The sequence below is a fragment of the Chenopodium album genome, chromosome 16, assembly GCF_948465745.1.
Source record: "Chenopodium album chromosome 16, dcCheAlbu1.1, whole genome shotgun sequence".
Lineage (NCBI taxonomy): Eukaryota > Viridiplantae > Streptophyta > Magnoliopsida > Caryophyllales > Amaranthaceae > Chenopodium > Chenopodium album.
The window spans coordinates 1,078,273-1,097,221 of NC_137849.1; the positions used below are offsets into that span (position 1 = coordinate 1,078,273).

The 18,949-nt window shown below is 34.2% G+C and overlaps 1 long non-coding RNA gene across 1 annotated transcript; it reads right to left on the bottom strand.

Annotated features, from left to right (window-relative positions):
• Window positions 1–8,597: 8,597 nt before the first annotated feature.
• Window positions 8,598–9,617, bottom strand: LOC145584588 (uncharacterized). Its single transcript, XR_014100378.1, has 2 exons — window positions 9,117–9,617; window positions 8,598–8,997 (listed from the first exon to the last, which is right to left on the bottom strand). It is a non-coding gene; the product is annotated as an uncharacterized LOC145584588 (long non-coding RNA).
• Between the last annotated feature and the right edge of the window lie 9,332 nt (window positions 9,618–18,949).

Here is an 18,949-nt window from a genome sequence, read left to right on the forward strand (position 1 = left end):
ACGAAATTATGGGATTGGGCGGGAACCCTTCACCTCTCTTATTATAGCGCGACTGGACTATTTATTTGGAAGCATAATCTTGATGATTATAGCCCAACAACACAAGCTAACGCGTGGTCTTGGGTTCCATTGCTACAATCTAGCAATAGCCCTGAATTGGTTAACTCTTCTTTTGTCGCGGGTGATGTTGTAAGGCCACTCGCTTGCCATCCAGATGTTCCGGTCATGTACGTTCTTGTTAACCATTGTTTAGTCTTTGCCTATGATCTACGCAATGGTGCACTAGACAAGATCGCCGAGTTAAATGGTCGTCTTGATTATGAGCTAGGTAGTCGACCTATGGCTTGTTTTCCATTTAAGCCGTGTTTGAGCTCTTTTGATGCTGATTTAAGTACAACCGTTAAAGGCAGCAGATTCAAAGTTTTGTTACAGTTAATCATTACTTTTTTCCTGTTATTACTATTTATTCTCTACTGTATTATGCTGCCAATGTATTCACACAGGTTATTATATTAATTACAATAATTAATTAGTATCCATATATGTATGCCATTCTTATTGAATTTTGTAATGAGTAATGACATTCGTGTATAATTTGATGTTATGATAATAACTTATTAAGGCTCTGTTCTGATTTACTGAGCTGAATTGAACTGATTGGAGCTGAAATGAATTGTTTATGAGAGAAGGAAATTAGGAACGGAATTGAACTGAACTGAAGAGAACAGACCCTAAGCCTTTGTTTGGTTCATCTGATTTTGTCTAAAATTTTCATTATATTTATGGAGTACTATTGTACTACTTTGACTATTACGAAGTATACGGGGAAGTAACTTTTGCGTACACAATTGGTTATACACTTATACGTGTTTAGTCACCCCAAATCATATACAATCATAGTAAGATTCATTAATTAACGCCACTAAGTACGGATGAAAATGGTCTTATATATTTAACATGTTGAGTACACCTCATCACAGGGTATTAAAAGTTGTTATAACAACTTTCTCCACGTCAGCAGCTGAAATAAAGAAAGCTAGCTAATGTATTAATTAGCTATGCAAGTTGTATTTTTCTCATTCATTCAATTTTACACAGTTTTGGTTCTCAGTTTTTCTCTCTGTAAAACTTCATCTTCTTCATTAATGGTTTCTTAGTTTTAGGCCCTGAGCTGAGCTTCTACGGATGCAACAATGATGGCAGAAAATCCTGGTGTGTTGTTCTTCCTGTTTGTTTGATTTTGCTCTGTTCGTATTACTTTGATTTGTTTCGCTGCACAATTTGACATAACAAGACTCGGTTTATGGTGCCAAAGAGCATTTACGAAAATTTTATTTTCCAAGAGGGATGGACAGGAAAAATAGGAGTGGAAGGGAGAAGATAGACGAGAACATAGAAAAATAATGTTAGGACTTTAGGGTTAATGAAATATGTGTGGTATTACATAGAACAATATAATGTGTCATCCAATCCTAATAACATTTTATTTTGAGAAATTTGTGAAAAGGAACCTTTTAATTAGTCAACTTTTGTAAAAGGACTGAAAAAAAGACCTTTTAAACTGTATTCTATTTTTAGGGGTACTCGGGTGAGTTTTCTGTGTGTCAACGCCGGAGTTTCGGTGTTGACTTTTACATCATGAGTTTTAAAAAAAAATAGAGAAAAATGATTCATCAAAACGATAAAATCAACTCCGAAATAACATTAAATCACTTTGAAATTCAAAATTTACCATAGTCTCTCTTAAACATGGGCACGGGCCGTGCCTGGCCGTGCCGTGCCGTGCCTGAAATTGGCACACCCCAGCCCACGGCACGGCACGGCCCACGTGCCTAGCGGGCCATGCCGTGCCGGGCCGCGGGCCAAACCGTGCCTACCTTAATTTTTTTTTTTTTTTAAAAAAAAAAATAAATGTTAAAAAAAACGAATTAAAAACAAAAATGCATATAATAAAAAAAAATACTAGTGCGATAATCCGAAAACACAAAAAATTGAAGAATAACTTATTTTATTATATGACGGTAGCCGGTACGAATGTACGATAATTCAATAATACAAAATTACAAAATAAGTAATGATAATTAAAAATCGTACAATAGTGTATGAATATTGAATAACTTCATTTATTATACGGAATACGAAGTTCGATAATACAAAAAGAATACAATAGTGTATAATGTAAATATGTAATCATGTAATTATTATTGGTCGTCTTCGTCTTCGCCTTCGTCTTCATCTTCGTCTCCTAGAGGTTCAAGGTCATCCGCCAATTGAGTGGATTGAGAAGTATGAGAACTAAAAGAAGTCGACGTTCCTTCATCGTCGTCGTTTTGTGCATAAGTACGATCTTGAGAACGAGTTTCGGCATCCAACCAATCCTTGAAGCAAACACACATTTCAAGTGTTTCGGGTTTTAGTCTTGTTCTTCTATCGTCTAGAACTCTTCCCGACGCACTAAAAGCTCTTTCGGAAGCAACGGAGGAGACTTGGATAGCAAAAATATCACGAGCCATTGCCGACAAAATTGGATGTTTCACGGCTTGTGATTTCCACTAATCGAGGATGTCGAGGCCAAACTTCTCTTCATCGTCCATGCCTTTCATGAAGTCGTAACTTAAGTACATTTGCAACTCCGAAACATCGCTTTGTGTTCTCCTAGATGATGATGATTCTGTACCTGAATACTTAGACATCAAGTTAGCAGCTTGTGCAAATAAACCTTTGGCCCGTTTACTTACATTTTTGGATGTTTGAGAAGGGGCAAATCGAGACACGGTTCCATATTTACTTTCATAAACATTATATAAATTAAAAAACTCATCCGTCACCTTATTCTTAAAAGTTTCAACATCATCTTCAAAATTCATGTTACTATAATAAATATCAATTAATAAAAAGGTGCCATCATATTTTTGTCTAGGATCTAAAATAGAAGCAAAAATATAAATCATAGGAATATCGGTGTAATATTTACGCCATTTATCCTCCATGGATGGAAGATATCCACGATAAACATGTTCTGATCGGTGTTCCGCAAAAAGTTGTGCAAGTAAACATGCATTGCTAAGAAAAGAATGAGCACAAGGATTATATACAAAAGAAAAACAATGTGTCATACCATATAGTAATTGTAAAAACTGCATATATTTTTCACAATTAGCCCAATCATCTTCAAGTAAAGCATTTTGTGGAAATTTCATATTATAAAAAAGTGTTAAATGAACCTTGTACTCGATTGCCCGACTCAACATTTCATAGGTGGAGTTCCACCTAGTTGGACAATCCGGTGCTATTTTTATGGTTTTTATCCGTTGTTGCCTGCAAAAACCTTTCCATTCTTGATATCTCATGTTAGAGCTATTAATAGTGCAAATAGCATTCCTTATTTTGTGATAAAATGGACCAATTGCTTGTGTTCCATCCTTCACACACAAGTTAAGAACATGACAAATGCATCTAACATGAAGTGCATCTCCATCTAATATAACATCGTTCAATTGGGATTTGACCAAATTCGCACTATATGTCATAGAAGTTGCATTATCGAAAGTCATAGACATGATTTTATCCCTAAGACTATATGCATCAATAGCTTCCATTAAATGATGTGAAATGTTAAGACCGGTATGAGGGTATTCAAGCATTTTGAAATGAATGATGCGTTTTTGTAACATCCACTCATTATCTAACCAATGACAAGTAACACATAAATAGTGAAGTCCGTACCCACCATCCCATGCATCGGCGGTTAAAGAAACTCTACTAGGAAGATTAGCTAATTCATTTACTAATTTCAATTTGTACTCTAGATAAGTCTTCATGGCAGCAGATCGAACGGTTTTTCGGGAGATTTTTTTGTGTTTTGGTTGTAGTGCTCAGTTAATATAGTTGTTGAAGGCATCATTTTCGGCGAAAAGAAAAGGTTGTTCTGCATGTACAATCATTCTCCCAAGTTCATCCCTATCTCTCTCGTAATTGTAAATGAAACCTTGTGGATGGAATTGAGAAATTTTAGGTTGGGTTGGATCACTAGATGGTCCACCACATTTTTTTGTATGTCTAGTAAGGTGTCCCGTCCCTCCCTTGGTATCGGCCGAAAAAATTTTACCACAAGTCCGACACTTGCATTTTTTTCCATCTTTACTTAATTGATAATGTGCCCAACATTCACTCTTTCTTTTGGTTTGAGCAAAATCCTCTTCGGTACACCACTCTAATATGTTAGGATTTTGGGTGGATGGTTCACTCGACCCGGTGGCTTGTGTTTGGCTACCTTGGGAAGGAGGAGGAGGAGGAGGAAAAGGAAATTCATATTGTTGAAATTGGGTTTGTTGAAATTGGGTTTGTTGAAATTGGGTCCAAGGAGCCATATCATCCATTTGTTCTTGCCCTCCCGTGTTTTGGGGATGAAAGAAAGGGGTGGAAGTGTTTGGAAAGGGCATGTTAGAAGAGGGAAAGGGCATGTTAGGGGGGGGGGCATAGACATTGAAGTGTTTGGGTTTGGTGATTCCCTACGTTTTGACTTGGCTTTTCTAGAGGAGGAGGAAACGTTCTGGTTTGATGCCATGATTAATTAATAATAATAACACAACTAACAATAACAAAGTAACAATTAACAACAATGAGATCAATGAGAATTAATTAGTAAGTAGTTTTTATATAAATTAAATTTTCAAAAATAATTATAATAATAATAGATTACTTGGATCAATGAGATCCCAGGTAGGAGAGGTTAGGAGCGACGTTGTCCAGAGCCCAAATCCCGCCTTAGACAGATTTCAACAATCCAAATAACCCACAATTAAAATAGAAAGTAGTTTTTATATAATTAAGTAGTTCCACGTATACAATAATAATAATAATAATAATAATAATAATAATAATAATAATAATAATAATAATAATAACAATAATAATAACAATAACAATAACAAATTAAAATAAAGTTGAGTTAGATCTTACAATGACGCTTCAATGCTTTCCCAAATTTATAATTTCTCGAACTTATAATTTCCCGAAATTTTAATTTCCCGAATGTAAATATAACAATTTTTTTTTTTTTTTTTTTTTGGTAGTAGACTAATAATAGTAAAAATGTAAAATTTATAAGAGAGTAGGATTTTTTTTTTCTTTTCACAAAAGAGAGGAAGATTGTATGATTTGTACGAATTTGAGAATTGAGAATTTGGGAGTAAGAAAATTAGAGAATAAGAGAGAAGAGATGAGTTAATGAATTGTGAAAATTTTGGAGGAAAATATGAGGTATTTATAGGGGATTTGGGTGGGAAATTGGGTGGAAATTGGAGGAAAATATGGCCGTTTATAGCTGTTGGAAAACGGCCATAAACGGCTATTTTCCAACGGCTAGTTCAAGGCACGGGCCGTGCCGTGCCTGGCTTCGTGCCGGGCCGTGCCACGGGCCGTGCCGGCGGGTCGTGCCAGCGTGCCGGCCGTTGTGCCGGCCACCGTGCCGCCCGCCGTGCCACGGGCCGTGCCCGTGCCCGTCCCAGAAATTTTGTTCACGACACGGCCCACGGCCCACAGGTGGGCCGCCGTGCCGGGCCGGGCCCGTGCCGCCCGCGTGCCGGCACGGCCCGTGCCCACCTTTAGTCTCTCTCTACAAACCCAATTTCTTTCTCTTTACAATAAAAATGAAATTTTGTTTATCAAAAGTAATATGGAAAATAATGAATCAAGAAATAAAAATAACAAATCAATCTTTTAAATCAAGAGGAGAATCTTCTGATTTTTTTTTTTTTTTTTTTTTTTTTTGCTCGTGTACTTTGTATCTGTATACAGTGTTCTTTCTGCGTTTTTATAACTCATGTATTTTGACCAGGTGTACTATGGTCATGGTACACCTGGGTGTATGATGAAATTTTCATAAAAAAACCCTAAATCTAGTCCTCGAAAGGAAAACCAAACTTGTGAAATATAGTCTTCTAATTGGCGCACAAGTGTATGAGTAGGTCCCATTTTATCTCCTTGATAAACAAAATTCGTTTATCAAATAACAAAATTGTAAATAAATCTACAATATTGCCTAATTATCATGGCATATTTGTGAATAAATAAACTATTATGGGGTCTATTTTCTAGTCATATATGGTATATTTATAAATAAATCAGCTAGTGTAGGGTCCAATTTTAATAAAAAGTTAGTTAATTTATCTAAAATTTTGCCATTTGATAACAATTCACGGAGATAATTTTGTATTTTCTTCCAAGTGTACAACCCCTTCATTATTTCTATACCAAGAGGCAAGAACTAGTCATTGGAAGACAAGCTAAGGTAAGTTACATCGTCTCTTCCATATAGCCGAGCCCACGATACTCGAGTTATCATCTCAAATTTCGTTGTCATCAGGTTTCTAGTTTAAGTTATTGTCTCAAATTTCGTTGTCACATTTCTAGTATAAAAGTATAAAACGATTTGACAAAAGTGCTGAATTTGCATAATAAGGGATAATTCTCGATGCTTTTTAGTGTATATTTTCATATGACATGAATACTAAAAGGTGTCACCTAATTACAAAATATAAACCGGAAAAAGCGCCGCCAAATTTGAAAATATAAATAGGAAAAGACACCAACAAATTATAAAGGAATAACTTTTGTATACATTCGGTGTACAGTAATTTACTGTATATTAGGGGTCACTTTTTATCAAATTTAGGGTCACTTTTATATTTTTTTGGATAATTTTTATCAATAAAACATAAATACTTCGTAATTTTTATTTATGTCAAGGTAACTTTTATTCATATTAGGGTAGCTTTTGCTCATTTTATGGGTAACTTTATATAACAGATGTACAATATTATTGTACATCCGATTTAGTTAAAAGTTTGTCATTATAAAAAGTGTCGCAAACTTTGAAAATGCGCGAACTAATCCAAATTTGGACACTTTAATACAAATATGGAGGTTATGGACATATAGGGCGGAGATAAAGTGCAAAGTTACGAATGTTAAACCCAAATAAAACCCGCTGACCCTAGCAGACGCCATGGATTGCAATTCGACTGGAAAACCGTAATTCGGTCACACTGGCCTCAACAATATACTCAAATTCCCTTTATTTAATTTTTAGTACTCCATCCATTTCATAATGTTAGTCCCATATGAAATCAATCACATAAAATAAGAAAAAAAATATATTTGGAATCTAACATTAAAGTAAAACATAATTCATAATTAGTTTATCTTATTTAAATTTTTTAATTTTTTATTAGGAAAGCACAAGTCATATTTGCATAATTTAAGATAAAGATTTCCTTATTTAAGAGTCATGTTATCAATCCACAACTTATTAATTCTAAAAAAAAATGTTTTTATTTTTTTTAAAACGCCCAAAATAGCATATGAGACTAACATTATGAAACAGATGGGAGTAATTTTAAATGTTTTTATTTTAATCCAATTAGGTAATGGGTAACTTGCTTAATAATTCATTAATAATGCAAGGAGATTTATTACCATAAATTATAAGTCGTTATAGGATAATGCATATTTATGTACTTTGATTGTACTCCAAGTCACCCAATTTATTTCCTAATCCTACCTAAAGTCTACTATAACTCTCTCTATATACTTGTACAGTTTTTAAGCTTTTGTTTTTATTTTAGAATTTAGAACCACACTGTGTGATTCACACATATTCTCCTTAAATCCAAAAGTTAAAGTTTGCACTAACACATTACACATACATACTCATTGATTACCGAGTTCATCATGTCATATGGAGCAAAGCTATGTGATTTAAGACTATTCCGAGTCCTCGTAAAGGGTGGTCATATATCCCCTGATTTACGCTTTACACGCCAAGGAGTGTTCCTCGTGAGCTTCAAACCATTAGACGATGTGGAACCCTCGATTATCTATTTTGATATGTCTGCTCTTTTTAAAGGCGACTGTTATAATTTGGCAAAGCAAGTAATACCATCACATATCTACTCTAAATCTAGAGACTTGCTTGCTCAACAGATCTCCGATTACTTTGAGACTTGTTTCTCTTCTTTTAGCATCCGTGGCGCGGATTTTCCCTACAAACTGGTTGTTGTATTGGAACTTTCTTATCTTCCCGGGTCCTACGAACAAGTTTACAATCATGATAATAGTGATTATTATATTGATTATTATGGTGGCGATAGCGATGGCGATGGCGATGGCTATGGCGATGGCGTTCCACTGAATATGCATATGGATAACAACACCGCCGAATTAGCTGCCCTAGGCAAAGATGACTTCCGCATCCTTGAGGCATTTTATAACGATGCATCTGATATAGATAGCCCACAATTCGAAGATGTCGTACACCAGATTTTTGTCAAGATCAAACCAACAATCGAGTCAATGCAAGAAGGGGAGTTAGTCGAGTGGCTTACAAGTCATAATAGTAATAATACATGTTCAATTTGCTTCGAGAATATCTCGACTAACATGGAAAACACTAGGCTTGTTCGTTGCAACCATGTATTTCACACCAATTGCATCATGAAGTGGCTTCCAAACAAAAACTCATGCCCCTATTGCCGACAGGGCCGTCCCGTTAAATTTCGGGGCCTTGTTCTAAACTATAAAATGGGGCCCTAACGGAAAAAAATTATAATACTTAAATATTATATCAAAAATAATGTCATATTACAAGGATATATATATATAAAAGAAATCTTATAAAAGACCCCCTCTTAGAGATTGAGTTAATTCCTCTAATTTTTTCTTTTTCTTCCGCTTCTCATATCCAGAATTATACTTTCTTGTTATAGGAGGCATAATTAAAAGTATGATAATTATTCAGTAATCAGACAAGTTATAAATTTAATTAACAAAAAAAAAGAGCTGAAACTCTGAAAGGATAGAAACAACCTAAAAAGTCCAGCAGACCACTAAGACCAGCAATATCGATCAAACACCACAGTCAAACCCAGGCATCCTGCGCTGAAAATTGTTGTTTGTTGCTTGACAACAAAAATCGAACAATTTGTATATTTCAATCTGTAAAAAAAAACATACAGTATTGTTAATTTTACTTCAATTCTACAAATTCCTCAAAAATCTGAAATTTAATTAGATCATATTAATCAAATAATCATATATATTTATGAATTTCATACCTTGGTTAGAAATCCATTAATCCAACTATCCCAAATCGGCAAATCGGCAAATCCCAGCAATTAAGGCTATCGATAACTCCACAACCAAAATTCCAAAACAGAAAGATCAAATCTCATCAAACAATATATAAATCAATTTTTTTTTTCTCCCAAAAATAATTTTGAGTAGGATTTGTAGAAAATTCTGAAATTGTTTGGAAATTTATAAATGGTAAAAAAATTAGCCGTTTGAATGTTTGATGATAAACGAAAATCAAGAGAAGTAATGGTAAGGATTGAAAACTTAATTCTCCCATTGAAAATTGGAAGAGGAAAGTGAGATAATTACTAATTATTTTTGGGTAAAATAAGAAGGTTAATGGAAATTTCATATTCAAAGTAGTGAAATTAAATTGGAGATTGGATTATTGGAATTTGGAAAGTTTGATATTGAAAATAGAAGGTAGATTGATGGCAAGTAGATTGGAATTTGGAAATTAAATTGCTTGCTTGGAAGTTGGAATGCTTGAGTAGTTTAGTGCGGAGATAACAATGCTGAGTTGCTGACTTTAGTTTTCTTTTTCTTTCTTTTTTTTTTTTTTTTTTTTTTAGGGTGGGCTTTAAGTAAAAATGGGCCCCATAAAATTTGGGGCCCTGTGCAGTTGGTCTGTTTGCACAGGGGAAGGGCCGGCCCTGATTGCCGAGCCTCTACTTCAACCTTTATACAAATTTGATTGGTTTTATGAGATAATTTTTGTAAAGAGTATTAATGTATTATTGAGTTTTATTTGTTGAAATTTGTTTAAATAGATGATTATTATGATTTATGAGATAATTTTATTTAAGAGTATTACATTGACACTACTACAATTCCCACTTTTTATCACACAGTGTCCTCGATCCAATGCCTTTACCGTCAGTATACGAGTTAGAATTCCCTAATTCGTTAACGCTTTTTGAATCGAAGTATGCTCTCGACAATAAAAAGCGTCGAGAAAGTCACATGTGCCATATGTGACTTATAAAAAAACACATTTTACAATTCGGAAAATATTAAAAACATAATAATATTTTATTTAGGATAAAAATTGGAGGGATATCATAAATAATTTGAGGAACAATATTATGACTAATCCCCACTTAGTTCCTCTCTGTGGTCTTTTACTCCAATTTCACAATGTTCGTAAATCAAGGCATATTATAAGCTATATATGTTTGAAAACCGGGAAAATATGTGAGAAAAAAGGTTGGTTCAATGAAAAATTTATGGTTAAAAGTGGTTATACTAAGGGGCTGTTGGCAAATATACCGTTCAACTTTATACCAATTGCACGATATCATTTCATTACAATGCACAAAGGTCTAATACTTTTTTCAGGCGGCTATCCTACGAGTGCTTGTCGAGTTTATAATCCAGTTGCTAAGAAAATGTTCGACGTGTCTTATTATGGTTCGAATATTGTTGTCGAAGATGCAACGGATATGATCGTTAGATTTCCTACCCCTGTTGTTACCAAATGCGACTTTATTATTATTAGAGTTTTTCGTAGTTCAAAACTCATATAATCTTCATAGTATTAATCAATATACATTCCCCTTACCTCAACTTGTGCACGGGGCGTACAAGTACAAGAGCTTATGGGATTGTGCAGGGACCCTTCACCTCTCCTATTATAGCGCGAATGGACTATTTATTTGGAAGCATCATCTTGATGATTATGCCTCAACAACACAAGCTGACGCGTGGTCTTGGGTTCCATTGCTACAATATTGCAATAACCCTGACTCGATTAGATTAAATCTTGTTGTGCGTGAAGTGGTAAGGCCACTCGCTTGCCATCCAGATGTTCTGGTCATGTACGTTCTTATTAACCATCGTTCCATCTTTGCATATAATCTAAGCAATGGGGCACTAGACAAGATCGCCGAGTCAAATGATCGTCTTGATGATGAGCAGGGTGGTGCACTTAAATATATGGCTTGTTTTCCATTTAAGCCGTGTCTGAGCTCTTTCGGTGCTGATTTAAGTACAACCGTTAAAGGCATCAGGTTCAAAGTTTTGTTACGTTAAATCCCTATTTTTTTTGTGTTATTACTATTTATTCTCTACTGGATTATGCTGCCAATGTTTTTGAGTGGTAGACTATAATTATTGATAGGGATTTAATTTATTATTAGCTAGCTGATTTCAATATTGATAGGTATTTGCATGGTGATTTAAGACTCTTCCGACTCGGCGACTCTTAATGGATAATCATATGGAGCAAAGCTATGTAATTTCGGTTGCTTCTGCAGAAATCACACAGTTTATTATATCAGTATCCATATATGCCATTCTTATTGAATTTTGTAATGAGTAATGACATTCGTGTATAATTTGATGTTATGATAATCACTCACTAAGGGTTTGTTTTGATTTACTAAACTGATTGGAGTTGAACTAAATTGAATAGAGCTAGAATGAATTGTTTACGAGAGAAGAAAATTAGGAATGGAACTAAACTGAACTGATTGGAGCCGAACTGAACTGAAGAGAACAGGCCCTAAGCCTCTGTTTTGTTGATCTGATTTTGTCTAAAATTTTCATTTATGGAGTACTATAGTACTAGTTTGACTATTAGGACGTATATGGGGAAGTAACTTTTGCGTACGCAATTGGTTATACTGCTATGTGTTTAGTCACCCCAAATCATATATAATAAGATTGATTGATTAATTTAATGCCTCATATGTATATTGTTAGATTTCGGGAAAACTCCTTGGGTTGGAGTGTGTACCATTGAATAATATATATAGAGTTACAATACTAGTCCTAATCATGTTAGGAAACCTAGTACGATAAGAATACAAACTATATCACAAATATATACAAATATATCCTACTCTGCGACAAATATTATAATAATCCTATAATATCTATCACACCCCCGCAGTCGTAGCGGGAGGAGGGCGTACGCTAAGACTGGATCTAAAATCCAGAAATAAATCTCGTGGTAGGCCTTTAGTGAAAATGTCTGCAAACTGATATCTCGAAGGGACATGCAGAACCCGAACTTCACCCATAGCGACCTTTTCTCGAACAAAATGTATATCCATCTCCACATGTTTGGTACGTTGGTGTTGAACTGGGTTGCCAGAAAGGTAGATTGCACTGACATTATCACAATAAACAATAGTAGCCTGCCGTAGAGGACAATGTAACTCAAGTAAAAGATTACGAAGCCAACACACCTCTGAGACAACATTCGCGACGCCTCGATATTCTGCTTCTGAACTCGACTTAGACAGAGTATCCTGACGCTTAAATGACCAAGACACGAGGTTGTCCCCAAGGAAACAACAATAGCTCGATGTGGACCGTCGGGTATCGGGACAACCTCCCCAGTCAGCGTCAGTGTAAGTAATAAGTCGATGAGAAACAATCGGATATAAATGTAAGCCGTGATCAATGGTACCCTGAACATAACGCAGAATGCGTTTCAATGCCTCATAGTGAGGTTCCCGGGGATCATGCATAAAAAGACACACCTGTTGTACCGCATATGCGATATCTGGCCTAGTAAAAGTGAGATACTGAAGAGCACCTGCTAAACTGCGATACAAAGGAGGATCCCGAAAAGGTGGCCCTGCATCTGCACTAAGTTCGGACTTAGTGTCAACTGGAGTGGCTGCAGGTTTACAAGAGGCCATACCTGCACGCTCTAAAATCTCCTGTGCATACTTTTCCTGTGAAAGTAGCAAATAAGAAGGTTTTCGGGTTACTGCAATACCCAAAAAATAACTCAGAGGACCCAAGTCAGTCATAGGAAACTCGGTTTGTAACTGAGATATGATCCCTGCACGCAACCTGTCAGATGAGGTAGCTAATATAATATCATCAACATAAAGAAGCAAATATGCCATATCATCACCCTGTCGGAAAGTGAAGAGAGAAGTGTCACTCTTAGAAATGACAAAGCCCAACTTAATAAGAAAATTTGCAAAGCGTTGGTACCAAATAAGTCGTTTTTTTGTAGGTGGTAAAAGCAAATAAGTCGTTTTTTTTGAGGTGGTAAAAATCAAAATTTTCAAATTATTATTATCTATCTAAATAAACGGAGCCTTACAAAACTTTGGTGCTATTTGGATTTAGGTAGCAATACGGTTTATGACTAATATGATTCAATGACTACAGAGGATCTATATATATATTCAGAGTATAGACATCCCTTTGCAATCACATACCTTGGAGTGTCACTACTCACTAATGGTGATATAATACCTGCCTATAGCTGCCCTCAAAGCTTTGATTCGCCGCGTGTTTAGTGCTACTTCTGCAGTTCTGCAGATCACTCGTACAATATGAACTTCATTATCCGAATTCTTGGAAAACTTCATGTTCTTATTAGGGTTAATGAAATGTGTGGTAGTACATAGAACAATACAATGTGTCATCCGATCCTAATAACATTTTATTTTGAGAAATTTGTGAAAAAAAGACCTTTTAATTAGTCGACTTTTTGTAAATGGACCTTTAAAGTGAAAAAGGACCTTTTAAATAATTTCTCTTTCCTCTCTTCTCTCTCTAAAACCCTAGACTCCATTGTTGAATTTTGGAGGGGCTTCCATCGATTTTTATCGGTGAAAAGTCCCAATCGTTTGTTTTTGTGTGCTTTTTCTATTGTTTAGGTTTATAATAATTCTTCCTCTTCTATGAGGAATATTTCTCCCTCGAAAGACAGGGTTTTTCTTCTTCTTTAAGAGGATTTGACTCCTTCGAAAGACAAGGTTTTTTTTTCTCTCTTTTGAGGGAGGATTTGTTTTTTTATTTCATGGAGTGCTATAGAGTTGTTTCATGGGTAAAATTTTATGCGGGATCGAAAAAGAGGTTAATATTTTGGTTACAATCTAGCGAATCAGACGGAAATTTTCTGCACGGCTACAACAGATCGATAGACCCCCTCGCCGATGAAGGCTGTAAATCACAGCGATATGAAAGAGGGTATGAAGAATGTATGATTTGCAACAACGATCGTAGCTTTGCTTACGGGATGTTTTTATTTGATTCAATTATTATGTATTTATTAGATCTAAATCTCTTTGTAGATGTTGTATGACTTTATTTATGAATCAATTTTATTTCAAAAAAAAAAGGACCTTTTAAGTTGTATTATGTATTTAGGGGTACTGGGGTGAGTTTTCTGGGTGGTCAACACCGGAGATTCGGTGTTGACTTTCACATGTTACTCACGTGAGTTAAAAAAATAGAGAAAGAAAGAGAAAGGGGGAAAATGAAAGGGGTAGTTCGAATATGAGGGAAACTTGAGGGATTTTTTTTTTTGTTTAACCAACACATGAAAGCCAACACCACCGGAGCTCCGGTGTTGAATTGACCACCCAAAAAACTCACCCAAGTACCTCCTAAAAATAAAATACAATTTAAAAAGTCCTTTTTAACAACTTTTCAATTAAAAGGTCCTTTTACAAAAATTCGACCACTTAAAAGGTCCTTTTTTCACAAATTTCTCTTTTATTTTAAAATTTAATTGTCACATAAGTACAAATTAACGAATAGTGATTTAGTATTTCAATTATTTAGAAAACCAAAAAATAAATTACTGTATCATTTAATATTAATGATTTAAAAAAATCAATAAATTCAACGAATGAGAAGATATTATATTTTTATAGAGAATTTAATTTAAATTTAAAAGTTCAAGTGTCACAAACTCCATAAGTAATATTTTGTTTCAAAAAAAAAAAAAAAAAAAAAAAAACTCCATAAATTAATTTACAAAATATTATCCTTTTGTAATGACATCATTTAATCAAATAGTAAGTCTTGTATGTGGCTAGCCACACGGTGTGACCACATTATTTTATAAGAGTAATTTTCATTTATATGTACGGGTAACCTCAATTTTCTATAAGAGTAACCTCATTTTGTTCATAAAAGTAATCCAAATTCATTATACAAGTGAATTCAAGTAATTTAGAAATAAGTAACTCCGTTTGTTCATTCGAGTAACCCCTATTATTTTGTTTCAAAAAAAATGAAAGAATAATTCAACTTATTTAAGAGAATAACTCCCATTTCTTATTTAAGGGCCTGTTCACATTTACTGAACTGAGCTGAACTGAACTGATTAGAGCTGAATTGAACTGAACTGATTGGAGCTGTACTGCTGAATTGAACTGATTGAAGCTGAATTGAACTGAATTGAAATTAAGTAAATGTGAACAGGCCCTAAGTAACCTACATACGCGTTAAGGTAACCCCATTTACTCATCACCGTAACCCCCTATTACTTAATTAATATTCTTGTATGTGATTATGTGAAGTGGCCACGCCATGTGGCTGGCCACATATAACACTTTGTATTTATGAAAATATTCTATGATTTTTTTATGGGAAATTCTCAATGGTGATCCCCAACTTCTACTACGCACACGTGGTGACCCTCTTAAAAATAGATTATATGAAATGTCCATGTTTTTTTTTTATTGTCAATGTAATGTACTTTTGTTTGTTATATATATGGTTCACTGCTAAATTGTGAAATGTTATTTGAATTTTGTGTTAAGATTATGGTGGATATATATAAATAGTGTTCATTACATAATATTTTCATTTTCCGTAGATAAAAAAAAAATTAAATAAATAAAAAAGATGTTCTTTATAAAACAAAGATATATTCTTTACAAAACAGTTATATGTTTTTTACAAAATAGCAACAAGTTCTTTTCGCGTTTTTGTTGTACATTAAATTTTTCAATGCAAGAAGGGGAGTTAGTCAATTTGCTTTGAAAATATGTCGATTGAGATGGAAAACACAAGGCGTGTCCGTTGCAACCATGTATTTCACACCAATTGCATCATGAAGTGGCTTCCAAACAAACACTCATGCCCCTATTGCCGAGCCTCTACTTCAACCATTATACAAATTTGATTGGTTCAAATAAATGTTATTATGAGATGATTATTGTAAAAGTGTATTATTTTTATTTTCTTTGAAAGATTGTAAAGAGTATTATTGAGTTTTTTTTTTTGGTTGAAATTTGTTTAATTAGATGATTATTATAATTTATGAGATAATTTTGTTAAAGAGTAGTATGCAATTTGTCAATTCCCACCTTTTATTAACACAGTGTTCTCGATATATGCACTCAACCGATCTTCCTCGATAAGCCTGGTTGGCAGCGTCGAGAAAGTCACATGCACCATACGTGAATTATATAAAAATAAAAAATAAAAATAATAAAAAAAAACCTATTTTACAATTCGAATAATATTAAAAGATAATATTATTTTATTTAGGATAAATATCGGATTTTTTTATTTCTATCTAGTAACAAATACAAAAAAAAAAAAAAATCTATTTAGGATATTTATCTTATTAATAATTTTTTTTCTTTTTGAGAACAATCTTATTTATAAATTACGATCAAATAATAAAAATTAAAATCCTACGACCAAACAAAAAATATTAAAAACACTACGATCGAATAATAAAAAGTGAGAATTCTAGTCTTTTAATGGTGCACAAGTGTACAACCCCTTCATTTTTTCTATAACAAGAGGCAATTCAGAATTAGCCACTGGAAGATAAGTAAGGTATGTTACATCGTCTCTTTCATATAACCGAGCCAACAATATTCAAGTTATCATCTCAAATTTTATTGTCACGTTTTTAGTTCAAGTTACAATTAATAGTAGCAAAAATATTGAGAGAAAAGGAGATCGATAATTTGTAATACTAAGGATGAGTATGAATTGTATGACCCGTCTTTGTGAAGCTAGGCCAAAAAAAGACCACGTAGTTGTCACAATATTTGAGGACATTTGGTTAGAGATTTTTTCAAGATTGCCCCTTAAATCTCTACTAACATGTCAATTAGTGTGTAAAAATTGGAGGGATATTATCAATAATTTGAGGAACAATATTATGACTAATCCCCACTTAGTTCCTCTTTGTGGTCTTTTACTCCAATTTTACAATGTTCGTAAATCAAGGCATAGTATAAGCAATATATGTTTGAAAACCCGGAAAATATGTGAGAAAAAAGGTTGGTTCAATGAAAAATTTATGGTTAAAAGTGGTTACATTAAGGGGTTGTTGGCAAATATACCGTTCAACTTTATACCAGTTGCACGATATTGTTTCATTACAATGCACAAGGGTCTATTACTTTTTTCAGGATGCTCTTCTACGATTGCTTGTCGAGTTTATAATCCGGTTACTAAGAAAATGTCCGACGTGCCTAATTATGGTTCGAATATTGTTGTCGAAGATGCAACGAATATGATTATTAGATCTGATTTCCTACTCCTCTTGTTACCAAATGCGACTTTATTATTATCAGAGTTTTTCGCAGTTCAAAACTCATAGAGGTCTACTGTTCTACAACTATGTCGTGGAAAAGATTTAATTTGGTGTTGGATGATGAAATTGTGAACCACACATGTGTTTGGGATAAAAGGAATTATGTTGCCTTAGTTGATGGTTTGGATTCGATTTATTTGTATGTACTAACTAACATGGATTGCGGATTTGCAATAACGTTTAAGGGTGATGAAAGTAATAATCCTCATAGTATTATTGATCAATGTACATTTCCTTTACCTCAACTTGTGCACGGCGAGCTATGGTCGTACAAATACATGAGCTTATGGGATTGTGCGGGAACCCTTCACCTCTCCTATTATAGCGCGAATGAACTATTAATTTGGAAGCATCATCTCGATGATTATGACTCAACAAAACAAGCTAACGCGTGGTCTTGGGTTCCATTGCTACGATCTAGCAATAGCCCTGACTTGATTAAATTATCTCTTGTCGCGGGGCATGTGGTAAGGCCACTCGCCTTTCATCCAGATGTCCCGGTCATGTACATTCTTATTAACCATCGTTCCATCTTTGCCTATAATCTAAGCAATGGGGCACTAGACAAGATCGCCGTGTCAAATGATCGTCTTGATTATGAGCTAGGTAGTCGACCTATGGCTTGTTTTCCATTTAAGCCGTGTTTGAGCTCTTTCGATGCTGAGTTAAGTACAACCGTTAAACGCAGCAACAAGGCCTACAACAAAATCAAACGTTTGTTATTCAGCATTGTTGATATTCTGTTAACGACTTTAGCGTTATTATTACTATTACCTCTCTTGTTGCCTTTTATACTAATAATACTATTGCCGTATTAGTAGATGAAATGTGAAATCAATGTCATCGGCTGTGGAGTACGTATAAGGAGTACCGTATGATTTATTGAGGTTTGAGACGTTTTGTGTGCGGCTAACCAATTTTGATTTATTAGAGTAATCTTTAATTTATTTGTTTGCATTATTGTATAGGTAACTCTATTTATTCATAAGAGTAACCTCATTTTAGCAAATACAATTGTAGCAAGTGCGACGATCTTAGCTTCCTTTGATGGTTATTTTTAATTTCTATACCTGTTTGTTCTTTCGGTTAAGCTGTGGACACACGTGTCCTAAAGACGAAAAACCATTAGTAATTGATCAGATTTTGCTCGTGTAAATTAGCTAATATAGTGCATTGTTATGTAATCTAGGTGCTTACAGGTTTCATGCTTGCTAACATTACGGACAGGTTTGAAGTACTTAGACTTCCATCTTAATTAGCATTTTGGCAAAGAGGGAGGCAGGACAAGAGACGAAAAGCTTAGTTACTTTTGAGCCTAAAATAATGGTTTTGTAGAAGTAACTTATTGAAATTATATGTACTTATTCAAACTAATTTAATCTTACAAAAAAAAAAAATTGGTTTGAAATAATCTAATTTTTATAATTTGGATTAATGCAAAACTACTTCTTATAACATTATACTTTGTCTATTCCTTATTGCAATATGGAA